The sequence below is a fragment of the Telmatherina bonti genome (genome assembly GCF_933228915.1).
Source record: "Telmatherina bonti genome assembly, chromosome: 2".
Lineage (NCBI taxonomy): Eukaryota > Metazoa > Chordata > Actinopteri > Atheriniformes > Telmatherinidae > Telmatherina > Telmatherina bonti.
Window position 1 is genome coordinate 32,082,664 of NC_136620.1, and position 16,846 is coordinate 32,099,509.

Consider the following 16,846-nt stretch of genomic DNA (forward strand, 5'->3'; position numbering starts at 1 on the left):
TCCATATCACTGTATGTTAGATGTTAATTTAGCATTTCTGGCTGCAGAAATAAACTGTGAACACAGACAAATGTTTTTAGAAAGGTTGCTGAGCCCCATGTACTGATTTCTAGAAACATTCTTGTTTAGACAAAGTTCTGAATTTCCTGCAGGAAAAATAAATTTCTTTCTATCACACCAGTTTCACAGTTTTTTGGCGTGTTTCCTCCATTTTTTCATGATAAGCCTGTGATAATTTTAAGTTCTGTTAATGAATAAAATTCTCCAAATCCTTTGAAATTTTTTCACCAAGAAACATTATTCTTAAACAAATATACTGTACATAAAGGCAGCCCTTCACAAAAATATAAATAATAAACTAATCTTCTTATGGACCAGTCTTCCATCAATACTCTTTTCAACTTTATTGTAGTTTGTCATTTTTTTGGCATCACACAACTTCTCCAAAGTATGCTTTCCCTGTAAAAACATCTTAAAAATACGTAGCACCAAATTCAAAACAATCAGATGATTCAGAACAGCAATTTAAAATTAAAGACCACCATTATTAGGCAGGTTTTATTTGTCTTTTCAATCTAAAACAATTTAAATGTTCAAATGTTCTGATCTCTTTTTTAATTCAAGCAAGGTTTCAATTAATTACCAATCTTTGTATTCCTGTTTGTTTTAGAAAACACCCAAGTTTTGATAACAAGATTACATCACTAATTGTGTAGGTATGTGTGAGGTACCATGTACTTTGATAGCTTAATCTGTTACTCATCAATTTTTCAGTGAGTTCTACGATAAAAAAAAAAAAAAAAAAAAAATCCCAAAATATTCGTAAATACTAAGCTATTGCTTACCTGAATAAAGAAGAATAAGAGAAGACTGCAGATGGCACATGACATCATCACCAAAGACACCTATTAGAGAGATATGGAGACACACATTAATCAACTAAACAACAGTTAGAGTAGCACAAAAAAAAGTTCAGAGGTTGCCTACTGAATACTCTCCCTTGGATGTATTATGTAAAGCATCATTCAACAGAAAACCCCATTTCACCCCTGACCCTGCCAAGTCAGTGAGTAGGCTGCACACACATCGTCACACTCCTCTCTTCCTGATTTATCAGGTTTCTTCCAAGGCATCATCTCTGTTTCCCCTCCACTTCTTCTTCCAAACAGTCTTTGCTGTTTCTCCTCGCTCCACATATATTTGCACCTCTCTTACATCCTCCACAGCTCTTACTCTCCCCCTACCAAGCAAGGCTGCTGTGGATGACACGTCTCCAGCTGAGAGCAGCCATGCAGGGTCGATGGACCGCAGTACACTGAGAGGAGAGATAGCCTCATAACCAATCTCTGCATGTGTCTATTTTGTTTCCACTGTGTATTCATTTGTGTGTGTGTCTGTGCACTTGTTTGTCTGTCTGTTGTAGCCTTCACAGAACTCACAGCTGTACACATGACTTGAGTTGCACAGTGTGAGAAGACATGGGATGCGCAAATGTGTGTTTCAGGAACAGAAATGGAGAGGAAGTTTATCAGAAGCCTTGCCTTGCTGCATTTAAAGCCACCCAGGTCAATTCATTAACTATTTCATATATTCATGTCTCTTTCCTTCTTTTATCTGAGGCTTTTCATCTTTATCTTCATCACCAAGTGTTAAATAAGGACAGCGGTGCCCATTACTTTATTTGAAATTCTGCCTACATGAAATAGAAAAGATATTCATATTTTTTGCTTCTTGCTAAAATGTAGAGAAGTTGGCTACTTTGACATGAACTCAAAACAATTAAATGTGTGTTTGCACAGTAAATGAGAGGTGCAGACTTCTGACAGTCTAATGGGTGCAATGGGGTGTGACCATGAATTATTTACAAAGTACGTTTTAGGCAGGAAAGACAGATGATCCATAAATAGGACAGAACGATCTAGCAAAACACAACAACTAAACAGCCAGCGAGACATGATGAACATCCGTCTTTCCTTTTTGTGTGAGCACACCAGCAAACATGTTTAACAAATTGATCACAAAAGCCCCCGCCACCTTTTTCTGCTCCTTTACTGATAACCATGAAAAACAATTATAATTCAATATCACCAAGATTCCAAAAAAGTGTCATTAAAAAGTGGCTGACATTGATTTGAAATTGTGTGTAGAGTGTTAACACAGGGCGGACTTAGGTTAGAAACATTTCATCACCATTTACTAATCAATGAACAGGTATTCTCAGCTCAGCCTTTCCTGTATTGATCAGTCAGTCCGCTTCGTGACCAGCATTGAATCAAAAGGTTAAAAGCCATGTCACGTTGAAAACATTATATATATATATATATATATATATATATATATATATATATATATATATATATGTATGTATGTATATATATATATATGTACATAAACACAATTTTCTGCTCCTTCCAGTTAGCTTAAATTTGAAAGATTAAACCATTTTACACAAAGTCTAGAGAGGAGGACTACTATACACAGTACATTTAACTACAGTAACAGCCCTCAAATTATTAAGAATGTAAAAACATTTAATCATCAACAAACCTGCCATAGCCTTTTGGGAAATTAATAGAGTTTGGATGTATGTTACCATATTATTGTCTTTTAATCAGTTGTAGCCCCTTTCACTTCATTACTCAAGGCAAAGACTGTGACACATTTACAACAATCCACCTGCCTATGTGAAAGATGCAAATATGGAGTGAAGCAGCACAGCGGTACAGTCTTTGAATCAGCTTCACAGGTTGTCACAAAGCTGAATCTACACCTGTTGAGAGAGAAAGGCAGCTCCGAGGGGCATGCCAAAGTGAGATTACAATGTTACATACCAAGTCTGGAGGCTTGCACTCTGCCAGAATTCAATTTCCTTTCTCTTTTAACTAATATTGACGAGTTAATTCTGTTTAAGTTCACCCTATGGATCTGTTTATACTCAGTGGAACAATGCATTCATGTTGTTCTATTATAGCATTTGTTTGGAAGACTGCATTACAGTAGATCAGTGTCTACAGAAAAATTAAGATTTGTTTAATAAATGTAGACAAAAGACAGGACCAATCTGTCACAACAAATGGTCAGGTACATGGTCTATAGAGACATCAACGGTTTGGCAGGTATAGCTGTGTTTCCATTACATCCTTTTTTTTTTTTTTGTCTCAAAATAAAAAGCGATATTTGTAAGTTTTGACAAAACAATTGCGATTTGTGGGTGTGAATTGTGTTTATTATATAAATCTCAAGTTTCGTAACATCTTATGCTCATGAGATTTACAAAAATTGCGTTGATGCAAAGAAGCCACGTCGCGTTATTTTGGTGTTTTCTACTTGCTGCAGAGAATTAGCTTCAGCTTTCAAAGCTTTTCTTCCTCATTTTTTTCCCTAAAACTGTGAAATTTGCTGTTGTTTGTTCCAGACCATGCCATCTTTACAGGAATGAACTGGTCATGACCCCCTATGTCACGTCCGGGGACACGTAAATGCAAAAAAGTGTTTCCATTACACTTTTGCAATATGATTCTATATAAAAACATCTGAAAAACCAGCTCCTGAGAGTGTAAAAACCTTTTAGCAATATCTAAGACTTTTTGCGAATTGTCGGTGTTTTCATTAGCAATTTTTTTTAATTCGACACTAAGTTTTTGCACAATTCTATGTGTAAAGGAAATGCACCTTATATATCACTGTAACCTGCAGTTGTCTTTGTCTCTGATCAAATCCAGATCCGTCGGCCATCTTTTATTGGTAATCCAGCCCATTGTTGTGTTGGCCATTTTGAAGATGCAAAACTAATCTTCTACAATTTAGCTCTTGTAAAAATTATTACAAACATAACATTTTAAAGACAATTTCTGTGTTGGGCTTTACATACTGTGAAACAGTTTTCCTACTATCTGGTCCACAAGGAATTTTTCTTCCACTTATCAGATTGTAGGCCGCTGAAACATCCCACAGCTGCATTCATGGTCGTGTCAGTCAAAGCCAAGCCAATTAAGACTAAAACAACAAAAATAAAATGAATTAAAAGATATTAAGAGAAACAACAAAACTGGCCCAATATTTTCTGGTGAAGTCCACAGATCCAAACAAGCCATTTAGGTTGCTACCGCCGCAGTTCGCAGCATGTGTTTCCCATCTCTCTGTGTTCGTTAAAAGTGCTTGAATCTTAGAAAGGTAAGAGGACAGCTCATTCTTGTCCTTTCCATCATATAAGGCAATTATTTTTGGTGAAATTTTGTGGAAACTTGCAGAACTGGACACCACAGTGGCCTATTATCTGAGAGTGCACACTGGCTATGTGTGCTTCTGTGTGAATGAGTACAGTCGAGAAATGGCGGCATGACATGGAAATGCTGTTGGTGCTGTTAAAAGAACAATCTCTGTGTGAGGAAGCCTTCTGTCTTCATTTTCCTCTCAGTGTGGATTCCCTAAGTTTTGATCATCCACCACTCTTTTGACACAACATGATTAAAAATGGCTGTTCAGCCTAAAAACAGACCACGGTAGGGGATTTGTGAAAGCATTCATTAGATCAGCATTCCATCATTGTAGAAGGTATAGAGAGACTGTGAAATGGAGAATAACCCATCTGTGGATGGCATCTATCAACTTAACTGTCATGTAAAGACCCTGGGAGACATCATGGAGCATCAGTCAACCTTGTCATGACACTGTCCTTGTTGCATACTACTTAATTAATGTTCACATTTGCATGTCTGTTGTTGCTGGTTGATAAATACGGTGTACAGAGGTGCTGAACAGGTAGGGAGTCGTAGTGCTGACCACAGTCCACCTGAGGCAGTTGGAAGAATAATTATACAATTGGCTTGGATGGACACAAAAGCCTCTTAGTGAAAAATAATAAAATAATTTTGGATAATGTTGAGTGGTTTTGGTTGATTCAGGTAAGGTAGTGATGTGTAAAAACTAATTACTGAAGCCATTTCTAACTAATTATTATTATTCAAATAATGTACCAACTTCCTGGTTTGCTCGTTCCCTTTGTTCCTGGTTTCAGTTGTTCAGCCTGCAGCACAATCAATTCAGCTTCATGTACTTAAGTTTGAATAATTTAATTTACATCTACAAATAATTATTTGTCTCAGTCAAAATGAAATGATAAGCTTTTTGTTCATAAAAAATACAAACTTAAATAGTATCCAGCTATAAATGAGGTTGTTTTATTTAGTCATTATGCAATTTCTACACAGACATTTCATGAATTATATGAAAAAAATTATATAAAACCAGTTACAGTTACAGGGCCCCTCCCTGAGCCATCACCTTATTGTGGTGGAGGGGTTTGTGCGTCCCGAAGATCCTAGCAGCTGTGTTGTCGGGGGCTTTATGCCCCTGGTAGGGTCACCCATGGCAAACAGGTGTCTAGGGGAGGGACCAGACCAAGCACGGCTCATCGACCTCTATGATGACAACCAACCTGGGCATGAATGTTCCCTTTCCCGGATGCGGGTTACCGGGACCCCCCTCTGGAGCCAGGCCTGGAGGTGGGGTACGAGAGCGAGCGTCTGGTGGCCGGGCCTTTGCCCATGGGGCCCGGTCGGGCTCAGCCCGAAAGGGTTACATGGGCCCCACCTCCCGTGGGCTCACCATCTGCGGGAGGAGCCGTAAGGGTCGGGTGCAGTGTGAGCTTGGCGGCGGCAAGGGGCGGGGACCCTGGCGGTCTGATCCCCGGCTGCAGAAGCTGGCTCTAGGGACGTGGAACGTCACCTCTCTGGTGGGGAAGGAGCCTGAGCTTGTGCGCGAGGTTGAGCGGTTCTGGCTAGATATAGTTGGACTCACCTCGACGCATGGCTTGGGCTCTGGAACCAGTACCCTCGAAAGGGGCTGGACTTTCTTCCACTCTGGAGTTGCTCATGGTGGGAGGCGCCGAGCAGGTGTGGGCATTCTCATCAGCCCCCAGCTTGGTGCCTGCACGTTGGGGTTTACCCCAGTGGATGAAAGGGTAGTTTCCCTCCGCCTCCGGGTGGGGGGACGGGTCCTGACTGTTGTTTGTGCTTATGCGCCGAACAGCAGTTCAGAGTACCCACCCTTTCTGGAGTCCTTGGAGGGAGTGCTGGAGGGTGCTCCTTCTGGGGACTCCATTGTTCTGCTGGGAGACTTCAATGCTCACGTGGGCAATGACAGTGAGACCTGGAGGGGAGTGATTGGGAGGCATGGTCCCCCCCCCTCTGAACCCAAATGGTGTTCGTGCTCATCATGGATTGTCCATAACGAATACCATGTTCCAACATAAGAGTGTCCATATGTACACCTGGCATCAGGATTCCCTGGGCCACAGTTCGATGATAGATTTTGTAGTCGTATCGTCGGACCTGCGGCCACATGCCTTGGACACTCGGGTGAAGAGGGGGGCGGAGCTGTCAACTGATCACCACCTAGTGGTGAGTTGGCTCAGGTGGTGGGGGAGGAAGCCGGTCAGATCTGGCAGGCCCAAACGTGTTGTGAGGGTCTGCTGGGAACGCCTGGCTGAGTCCCCCGTCAGAGCGAGCTTCAACTCCCACCTTCAGCAGAGCTTCAAACATGTTCCGAGTGAGGCGGGGGACATTGAGTCCGAATGGGCTGTGTTCCGTGCCTCTATTGCTGAGGCGGCCGGCCGGAGCTGTGGCTGTAAGGTCGTTGGTGCCTGTCGTGGTGGTAATCCCAGGACTCGTTGGTGGACACCAGCAGTGAGGGATGCTGTCAAGCTGAAGAAGGAGTCCTATCGGGCCTTCTTGACCTGTGGGACTCTGGAAGCAGCTGATGGGTACCGGCGGGCTAAGCAGCATGCGGCTTCGGCTGTTGCCGAGGCAAAAACTCGGGCATGGGAGGAGTTCGGCGAGGCCATGGAGAAAGACTTCCGGACGGCTTCGAGGAGATTCTGGTCCACCATCCGGCGGCTCAAGAGGGGGAAGCAGTGCTCCATCAATACTGTGTACAGTGGAGGTGGGGAGCTGCTGACCTCAACTCGGGACGTAGTGGGTCGGTGGAGGGAATACTTCGAAGACCTCCTCAATCCTACCAACACGTCTTCCGATGAGGAAGCAGAGCTGGTGGACTCAGGGGTGCACTCTCCTATCTCTGGGGCTGAAGTCGCTGAGGTGGTCAAAAAGCTCCTTGGCAGCAAGGCCCCAGGGGTGGATGAGATCCGCCCGGAGTTCCTTAAGGCTCTGGATGCTATGGGGCTGTCCTGGCTGACACACCTCTGCAGCATTGCGTGGACATCGGGGGCAGTACCGCTGGATTGGCAGACTGGGGTGATGGTCCCCCTTTTTAAGAAGGGGGACCGGAGGGTGTGTTCCAATTACAGGGGAATCACACTCCTCAGCCTCCCTGGTAAGGTCTATTCAGGGGTCCTGGAGAGGAGGGTCCGCCGGATAGTCGAATCCCGGATTGAGGATTGTGGTTTGTGCATTGTGTCCATTGTGGTTTTCGTCCTGGTCGCGGAACAGTGGACCAGCTCTATACCCTCTTTGGGGTCCTGGAGGGGGCATGGGAGTTTGCCCAACCAGTCTACATGTGTTTTGTGGACCTGGAGAAGGCATTCGACCGTGTCCCCCGGGGGCTCCTGTGGGGGGTACTCCGGGAGTATGGGGTACCGGACCTGCTGCCCCCGCGACCCGACCCCGGATAAGCGGTAGAAGATGGATGGATGGATGGACAGTTACAGGGATTGAATTCGAATTTAAACCCAGGAGCTATATATGGACAGATGAGGTGAGACACAGTCCAGCTTGCTCGCCCTTCACAGGTCACCTCACTTTGTTCCATATTGAAATCATTTGAAATCTGAGTAATTTGAAATGTCTATTTATATACTTTAAATATGGCTGACCCTGAACCACATTAATGACATGTTAATGACTTATTGGTGCTACTGTAACTCAAACACAAGTAAATCAATCATTCAATCAAAGATACTTTATTCATCCCATAAAGAAAGATAAAGTAGATCTGGTCTAGAATACAAACCAGATCAGGGCTATCATTTCAACCATGAAGCTTCTCTTACATTGACCGTCTCTGGTCCCTGCAAGCCATCTTGTCTCAGGCACTGACAGACATGAATAAGAGGCCAGGGCAACAGCACATTCACATACTACATCAGACCTGACTGTCTGAAACCATCACCAGTTGCTGCAGCAAATTTGGTGAAACATCTGCAGGAGTTTCTTGAGGGAAAAAGGAAAATTGCCATTTGTATGAATTGAATTTCCAGTTTATTTTTTTTTCCTAAATCTTGTGCGCAAAGTAATCGTCAGAAAAAAACATTGAAATGGGGTGCTTCAATAAACTTTGCATATATAGAAGGTTTTGCTATTTTATTGTTTTAGGTTAATCAAGGGATATATCTTGAATATTATGAATGAGGAATAATGCTTTGAATGCACTGTCCACTATGAAAGCTAGCCTTTTAAACGACCAAACAAGCCTGGTAGAGGTACGGCAGTACTATTTTTGTACAACAAGCCAAACTTCAATTCTTGTATCCTGTTTTTCTTTTTTTTGTACACAGAAGAGACCATACAGCTTTGTTAATATTGTTACTTTTATCATTATTATTGTATATTTTACCCAGTTTTGCACTCACTTATAGTTATTTTTACTCAACAAAATTTGGTAACAAAATGTCTTAGATTAAGGTTAGCATAGGATTTGTCTGAAGTGCCAAAGTTTCCAACCAGCTATACTCATACCATACAGCCATATAACTGAAGTTTAACAATTGTCTGAGAATTTGCAAGTGCATTGATGGATAACAGGATACATTATTACAGAATTAAAAGAGTACCAGGCAAGTCACAAGAAGAAAAGAATCCCAAACAAACTGTGATTAGAAGTATATTGAAAGTGTTTTGATCAAAACCCTGCATGAGCTAATGATTTACACTCTAAACATGCACCCACTGCATTTTCCAGGGTAATATTAAGGTAATATTCTGCAAGTCCGCCTAATTGTTTTTGCTTACATATTAAAAACATCCATGAACACAGATAGTCTAAATGAGATCATCACCGCAAAGCACAGTTAGGATATAATCATCATAATTGTGTTATTGTCATTTGAAGACAAAATGACATTAATTGCATCGCATTGGAACAAAGTTCAAGTTATAGTTTTAATATGGTAATATTATATATTGACATTTTTACAATGACATTCACAGCTTACACACAGTTCCCAGGTGCGTGGCAGATGCCCCCACAGCAGTTAGCTATTCATTAGGAGTGAATATCCAGGGTACTTACTGTGCCTGATGCAACAGGGTAGAAAGACCCACAAGGCTATAGTGCCAGTAATTTGATCATAACCTGAGCGAAATTGTTTATATTTTAAGAAGACAATGTGGCAGAAAGTCTGGGAACTACTGATACCAAAAAATCTGTTGCATTTATCTGTTATGACACTGTTTCCCCCTTTGATTAGGAATATATTGATGTGGTGTAATGATTTGTTTTGCCTTCAGACAAAAATGCTAACTGCTGGAGAGTTTGATTTGCTTTCTGAGATCACTGCTTGCTAAAAAGTTCCATGTGTGATGGGCAATTTTCAAAAGGTGTTAAAAAAAACAAATTCAGTTTATGCAGCAGTCATATAAGTAAATTGGAATGGTAAAACAATTGCACAAAGGACACTAGAAACTTCTGAGATTAATAAGATAAAAACGACACCCACATGATTTGTATTTTTGCCTTCTGTCACATGATCACACGTGTAAAAGCTTCATTTCTGGAAGCTACTACACAATCAAGGCAAGAAGCACCAAAATTGTCTTATACAGTAGATTTGTGGAGCTAGATAGTCATTCAGTGATTGAGTAGTTGTTACCCAGCTTTGTATAATCATTAGTTGTCCATTAAATTAGCTGTCATCTATAATAAAATGGCACATTTGTGTCATCAAAAGTTCTTGAAAAATTTTGACTGGTGAAATATCTGCTCCTATTAACTTTTAGGAAGGTCTTTTGTATTATTGCGTCACTTCCTGGTCATGCACTGCATGCATGACCAGGAAGCCACCTTTCACTATCAATCACACACTCACACAATCTTATGCACACACAGTTTTCCTGCTCAAGATCATCATTTATTAAAGAGTCTGATCTCTCTCTGAGACACACCATCACAGCTGTACATCCCACTGCCCTTTCACTGCCTCATCCCCTGAGTGTATGCACGCGTGTGAATGTCTGTGCATGTAGGGAACAGAGGGGCGTAGTGCTTACACAGTGTATGTGTGTTCAAACTAGTGTGTGTGTGTGTGTGTGTGTATGTGTGTGTTTGTGTTGTGTGTGTGTGTGTGTGTGTGTGTGTGTGTGTGTGTGTGTGTGTGTGTGTGTGTGTGTGTGTGTGTGCAGCTCAGTGTATGTTTTGACTGTAGTTAATGATGAGAGGTGAGCTGTGAGAAGCAGCAGTGATTTCCAGACACCTCCCTGTTTCCTCACTGGAGCAGAACAGTGCAAGAAACATGCAGAGAGCAGCAACAGTATTAAAAAAAAAGTAAAAACAAGAACTGTAGGAGGTCTTCAAACTAACAACCAAAACAACATTGAAACAAACAAACAAAACAGAAAACAAAAACAGAAAAAAAGCAAAATTTAATACTTTTTTCTTTCTTCTGTTTTTGTATAAACTATGCCATGGGTCTTCATTTATCTATTTATTTTTTCTACACTGGAGCCCAACTGATCCAAGGCCCATTTAAACATTAACACTGTACTGGTTTAATTGATCTCAGTTGTTTTCGTTTGCATTCAGTAATTAAACCAAATCCACTTGCAGTTCGACAAGCTGCTTGTCAGATATGACATGATAAAAAGACATTTATATCACATATGTCAAAACTGTGCATACAAAAAGACAAACAATACTTCAGTGACAGATAGCGTTAGCTAGCGTTAGCTACACTACACACCTCTCAGCTCTGCCTTGTTAAAAAAAGCCCGTTAATGAGTTTGATTGCCCTTGAGCAACATTTTTGCTTTTAAGGGGGACTTGGGAACATCTTTGTCTGCATTTTTTTGTTTGTTCCGAATACTTTTTTACAACTTTCTGTGAAGCTAACGCCTAGCGGCTAGCTGAGTGTCTGGTATGTTGAACAGCTAACAAACACATTACCTCCACGAAGTGGTAGGAAGCTGCATTGCAACTGAGTTTCTTGTGGTAATATTTTTTGGGCCTAGTTGATAATGCGTTCCCATGGCCCTATTGACCAACAGGTGCAAAATTGTTTTTCGTGGCTCTCTAGGTGGCACTTGAGGCTCACCACCCTATTGTAACCATGAGTCAGCTGTGTTTAGGAGCAATAGCCTGTGTGGGTTAGCCCCTGAACAAGCTGAGCTAAATGTCACCCCAGTATTTCTTTTTTAAACTTAGATCATCACAATCCCAGTCTTGTATCTTTAAAGCTAAATTTGGGAAAAAAAATTGAGTGAAATTTTGAACTCTAAGTTATGGCAAGAAAATAGAACACAAACACTCAACCCCAAACAAATCAACGCAGCAGAAAAGAAACTACACTCTGTTTTCTCAGGTTAAGATTGGACTTTAAATCTTAAATCAGGTTTAAAGAGAACCATTTCAACACAGCTGGATAAGCAAATTATTTAGTAAGTAATAAAAAGTAATAATACTTTATATTGGGTACTAAAGGTAGAAAATGAAAACAAACAAACAAACAAACAGAAAACAAAACAACTCATAGCTTAATGAGTGAAAACACAGTTTTGTCTAATATATATTATGGCAAAATAAATTTTATGATGATCTTCCTCTATAGACTTATCTGGGCAAAAACCAGAAGCAGACCCCCTGCCACTGCTGAGGTGGCACTTCTATGCATGTCAGAATCTAACAGATGATAATCAGAGTTCTTAACAATGTCAAGGAAATCTGGAAGGACTGGCACATTTCTAACCTTTTGAAGAGCAATGGAAAACTTTAATTGTGGTGAAAAGAAAGTGAAAAAAATGGAGCTTTCCTTCATGCATTGGTTAACACTGTTTGTGTGCTGATGCCGGTGTACTCCTCTGGGAAGAACACCAGACAAACAGAGAGCAGAAGAGAAATGCCACGCTGACATGACAGAGGAAAGAGTGGAATTTCTTCCCAACAACAAAAACACGGTGAACTTTGGTGAACCGTTGTCAACCTGACGTGTGCGCGTATCCATGTTGCTGTCTATCTTAACGATTTTATTGTTCTGTTAGTTAATGCTAATGACTAAGAGACATGGAACCATAGTGCTGTGAATAAATGACTAATACAGGAGATATTGTTAAATGCAATGATATTTGCACTTATCGGACCAATACTGTGACCAAAAATTCAAATATTTCAGTCAGTAGCACAAACAGATCATATTCACAGTGTCTTGCAGCCTGAACTAGTTGTAAAAAAGTGCAAAATATCTGACAAACTAAATTGTAAAAAACTTATTTAAAATGTGAAACTACTTCTTTACTTACATTTGATAACTTCTCATAACCAGATATGTGTTTTATATTGTGGATAATAAAGCTATTAGAAGAAGAAAAAAACAATCATTTTATATCTCTAGATTAGATACCCTTATCAATAACTGTATTGACGTTGTCAGTCCAAATATTCCTGCTGCTGTCCATGTTGGCCTCACGATGGTACAACGCACAAAACGGCTGCTGGGTTTGTTTATAGCAAAATTATATTTCTGTAAAGTCACTTAAAAAAAACAAACATTCTCAGTTTAGTTAATTTAGTTACCCAACAACCCGTTGAGTACCAAATCCAGTCACACTTTGGTGATAATCAACAGCATTCACATTTACACATATAATACGTGATTTAAAATGTGAAGTTTGATGAATGTGTTTGACATTGGAGGACATTAAAATACCAACCACATGTAAACATCACAACGGCAACATATTTTATTGACACAGTAGTTCATCATTTCCATTTTAATTGTTTGTATGAATATGGACTCACATTTCTGAATTACCTACCCTTTATGTTGCACTCCTTTTTTACTTTAATGAGATTTATCCCATGTTTTCATCTCCATATCTTCAGCTGATGGACACAAAACAAAAAGAAAGAAAAAGAAAGTATGAACAAATAAGTATTTTCACAATAAACAAGCAATTCTAAATTTACAGCTTCATATGATGTCAACATGCTAAATATTTTGTCATTTTTGTGCTTTAAAATAACAGTGTATGAAAGCTGGGGTAGGTAATGTTAGGGAGCTAGCAAGATTTGAAAGTGGCACCCTGTTTTGGCTCCTCCCCCTCTGGTTTTGCTCCTTGTGTGATCCAAGGCTTTTTTATTTGCATCTTTTTCCACCAACAATATTCTCTTTCTTGGCTGTTAAGCAGGAGGAGGCAAATAAACCGAGCTGGTTTGGGGAAAATCCTTCCTGCATTTTCTCAGCCATGTTTGTCTTCCAAGTGTCTTCTTCACTGAACCTTCCTTTTGAAAAGTTAGGATATGAGCATCTCCTGAGTGGGAGTCTGCATGTACGGGACCCAACTGTCCAGGTTATGCTCTTTGCTCTTATAGTTATGGTTAGTCGAACCATCCATTACTTATGTAGCAATGGGGATGTTACCTGATTCACTGAGAAGTACCTTGCTCCATTTCTCTAATATATTATTGTATAAATATATGACAATATCGCCGTCTGTAACTTATTTCTCCTTTTTTCCGCAGGTCTTCCTGAATAAGTGCAGTTATACATGTTTTTCTGTCTTTCCTGTCCTCTCCACCCCAACCAGTCGAGGCAGATGACTGTCCTCCATGAGCCGGGATCTGCCGGAGGTTTTCTTCCTGTTAAAAGGGAGATTCTTTTTCTTCCCACTGTCGCCTTGTGCATGCTCAGGATGGGGGATTGGATTGAAGTCATGATTCAATGCAATCAGTTGGTTTCTATTATAGGATATGTATGAATTGGCTTGAAATGATGTGAATGTAAAGCGCCCTGTGACAACATTGTTGTGAAGTGGCGCTATACAAATAAAGCTGAATTGAATTGAATTCACTACTTTGTAATTTCATCCTAACACGCTATTTATATGCAGTGTGTGGCTATCAGGTATGTGCTGCGAGAGGGGACGGAGGGGAGCCGGGAGAAGAAGCTTACGAAATATAAGAAATGAACAACTTCATTTCGGTCCGAATGTTTTGATTGGTCAAAGTTTTCACAAATCTACAGTAAACTGAGGGGTCTAACTATATTTCTTATTGTTCATGATTACAAAATGTATAGGCTACTATCAGGACGAGGAAGCACTTCACCCAGAGTTAAAAAAAACAAAACAAAACAAAAAAGAACAATGTCTCTGAGCAAAATTACCTACACAGGCTTTAAGAATGGCTTCAGTACCACGGACAGCAACATAAGCCGCTCTCATTTCTGTCCAATGAAACACATGTAGTGCTGTAAACATATTTTTAGTTGCACTTAACCTTTAAAATTGATTGTCATTGAATTGTCTGTACAAAGGCACAGCTGGTAATTCATTGCATCTCTGCTTTTTGGATTTTTTTGTGCTTTTTGCTTGTCACAATTGATATGTCTTCCTCATTAGTTGTCCAGGAAATTACAAGAGATAAAAACACTGAGCTTATCATTCGTGGTAGATCATTACAAATAAAAAAAAAACCCACACAAAAAAATGAATAAGTTTTTATTATTATTTGATTATTTAGAGACAAATTTTGAAGTGACATCCCTAATTAAGAAGACACTGGTTAAAATTTGTGAAAGTCTTTGTCCTTTTTAAAGTCAGCTGTTTGAGGAGTTTTCATTTTTTCTATTGACAGGACATCCTCCAAATACCTGAACATAATGAATAATTAACTGCACAATTATTTTCGACTAACAAACAAATAAAATACAGATAAAAACAAAAGATGAAATTAGTAGAAGTTCTGTATACTCCAAAATTATGGCAGGAAGCTTCAGTGTACTATTCTGGACTTCTGAAAATTATGGTGTCGTTACATCAGATCCCCCTTTACTAAGCAACATGTAAACAATTTTCTTATAATCTTTTTATCTAAAAATCTAAAATCCTTCTAAATAGAAAAAAATTACCATTGTATTATCAAAAGTTTGTGTTAAACATGGCCTGAGATAAACTGAAATTTATACCAGCTGCATTAGATTATGGTTGCTGCACAATATCCACAGATCTTGCTGCAAAATCCACTTCTATGCTTTTCTGCATGTGCTTCCATCCCCTCCCATTTTTGTAAATAAATGGTTAAACACACTTTCATCAAGGCACTGAGCGCAATTAAGTCAGATTTTAGGCAGATGTACTTGTGCAGGGCATGTTACACACATTGTCACACTACAGGGGCTGCATCAGAAATTTCTATCGATGTTTTTACATTTGAGATTTCAAAGGCAAGAATAATAACAATTTGCGCTGAATTTGTCCAACAACAAACATGAAAAGGTAGATTTCTAATTTGAAAGAGAGATTAATAAACATATCTGACATACTTTGGGTGTCACTTTAATGCCTTAGCACAAGGAGAAATAGGTCACATGGGTTCAAAATGGAAAAAAACATGACAATAAAAGTGGTTTGACTAATCTACTAAGAATTAACAAATCAAGTGGAGTCAAATTGGTACTGTTTATGGGCAAAGTGTTTATCCATGATTACCAAAAATCTTCTTAAACCAAAACCTATGATTCAATGTGCATGGCACTGTGTTAGTGCTGCTAATAGTGATGTTCTATACTGCATGCAATCCAGTGAGAGGAGCTCTGCTACAAGGCCACTTCTGCACATATTAATACGCACATAAATACACACAGACACAAACACCTGCACACAAACACACAAGCACACACACATACACACACACACACACACACACACACACACACACACACACACACACAAGGATCCACAGTCACAAGCATATGTAAGCACATTTACCAACACAAAAATGCTAAAACTCGAGGCCAAATTCACTCACTGACAAAGACTTTCCACTGGCTTGCACAATGATGGGTGCTCTTTTATCTCTGTCATAGTACATACAAAACATACACAACACAAGTTTGTTAGCATGAAGAGTGACAATGTGACAAAGCACCTCAAATGCTTGCACACTTTTCCTGCACCATGTTTAACTGTCTAATGCACATGCACTGAAACCCCTTCTGATACATAAAATAGGCATATCTAGGCATTTGTAAGATATTGACTATCAATCAGACATTAGGCTACAACAGGTTACACTAACCCATGAGCAAGCACATGAAATGTGCACAACACAACAGTCTGAAAACAAAGAAACAAACAAAAAAACATGAAGCCAGAGGCACGCCAAGACATTTTACAATATTTAAAATATATCAATATCTGATTTCTTTCATTAATAATAAATTAGCATGTGCGCACAGACACAACATGTTGATCCCATGCTCAAGAACAGACAGAAACAGAACACAAATTCAGCATTTGTAAATTCTTCGACACTGTTACATAAGATATTATCGTCATTACCTACACATCACCCAAGAGACCAAGCTCCTCAGACATCTGGCTGTTTGAGTGTTGCCCACCTGTGCTATTTGTATGTAAAAGCGCAAAAATTATGGATAATTTACCTTCTCTTTTCTCATAATTTAACAAGATCAAATTCTCATGTTAAAGATAAAGCATAGAAATATCATATATATATATATATATATATATATATATATATATATATATATATATATATATATATATATATATATATATATACACACACACACACACACACACACACATTGCATAGACTAGACTCTGCATGTCAATCCCATGACAAAGTTAAGTGAAGGATATTTCTCTTCCTTTGCAGG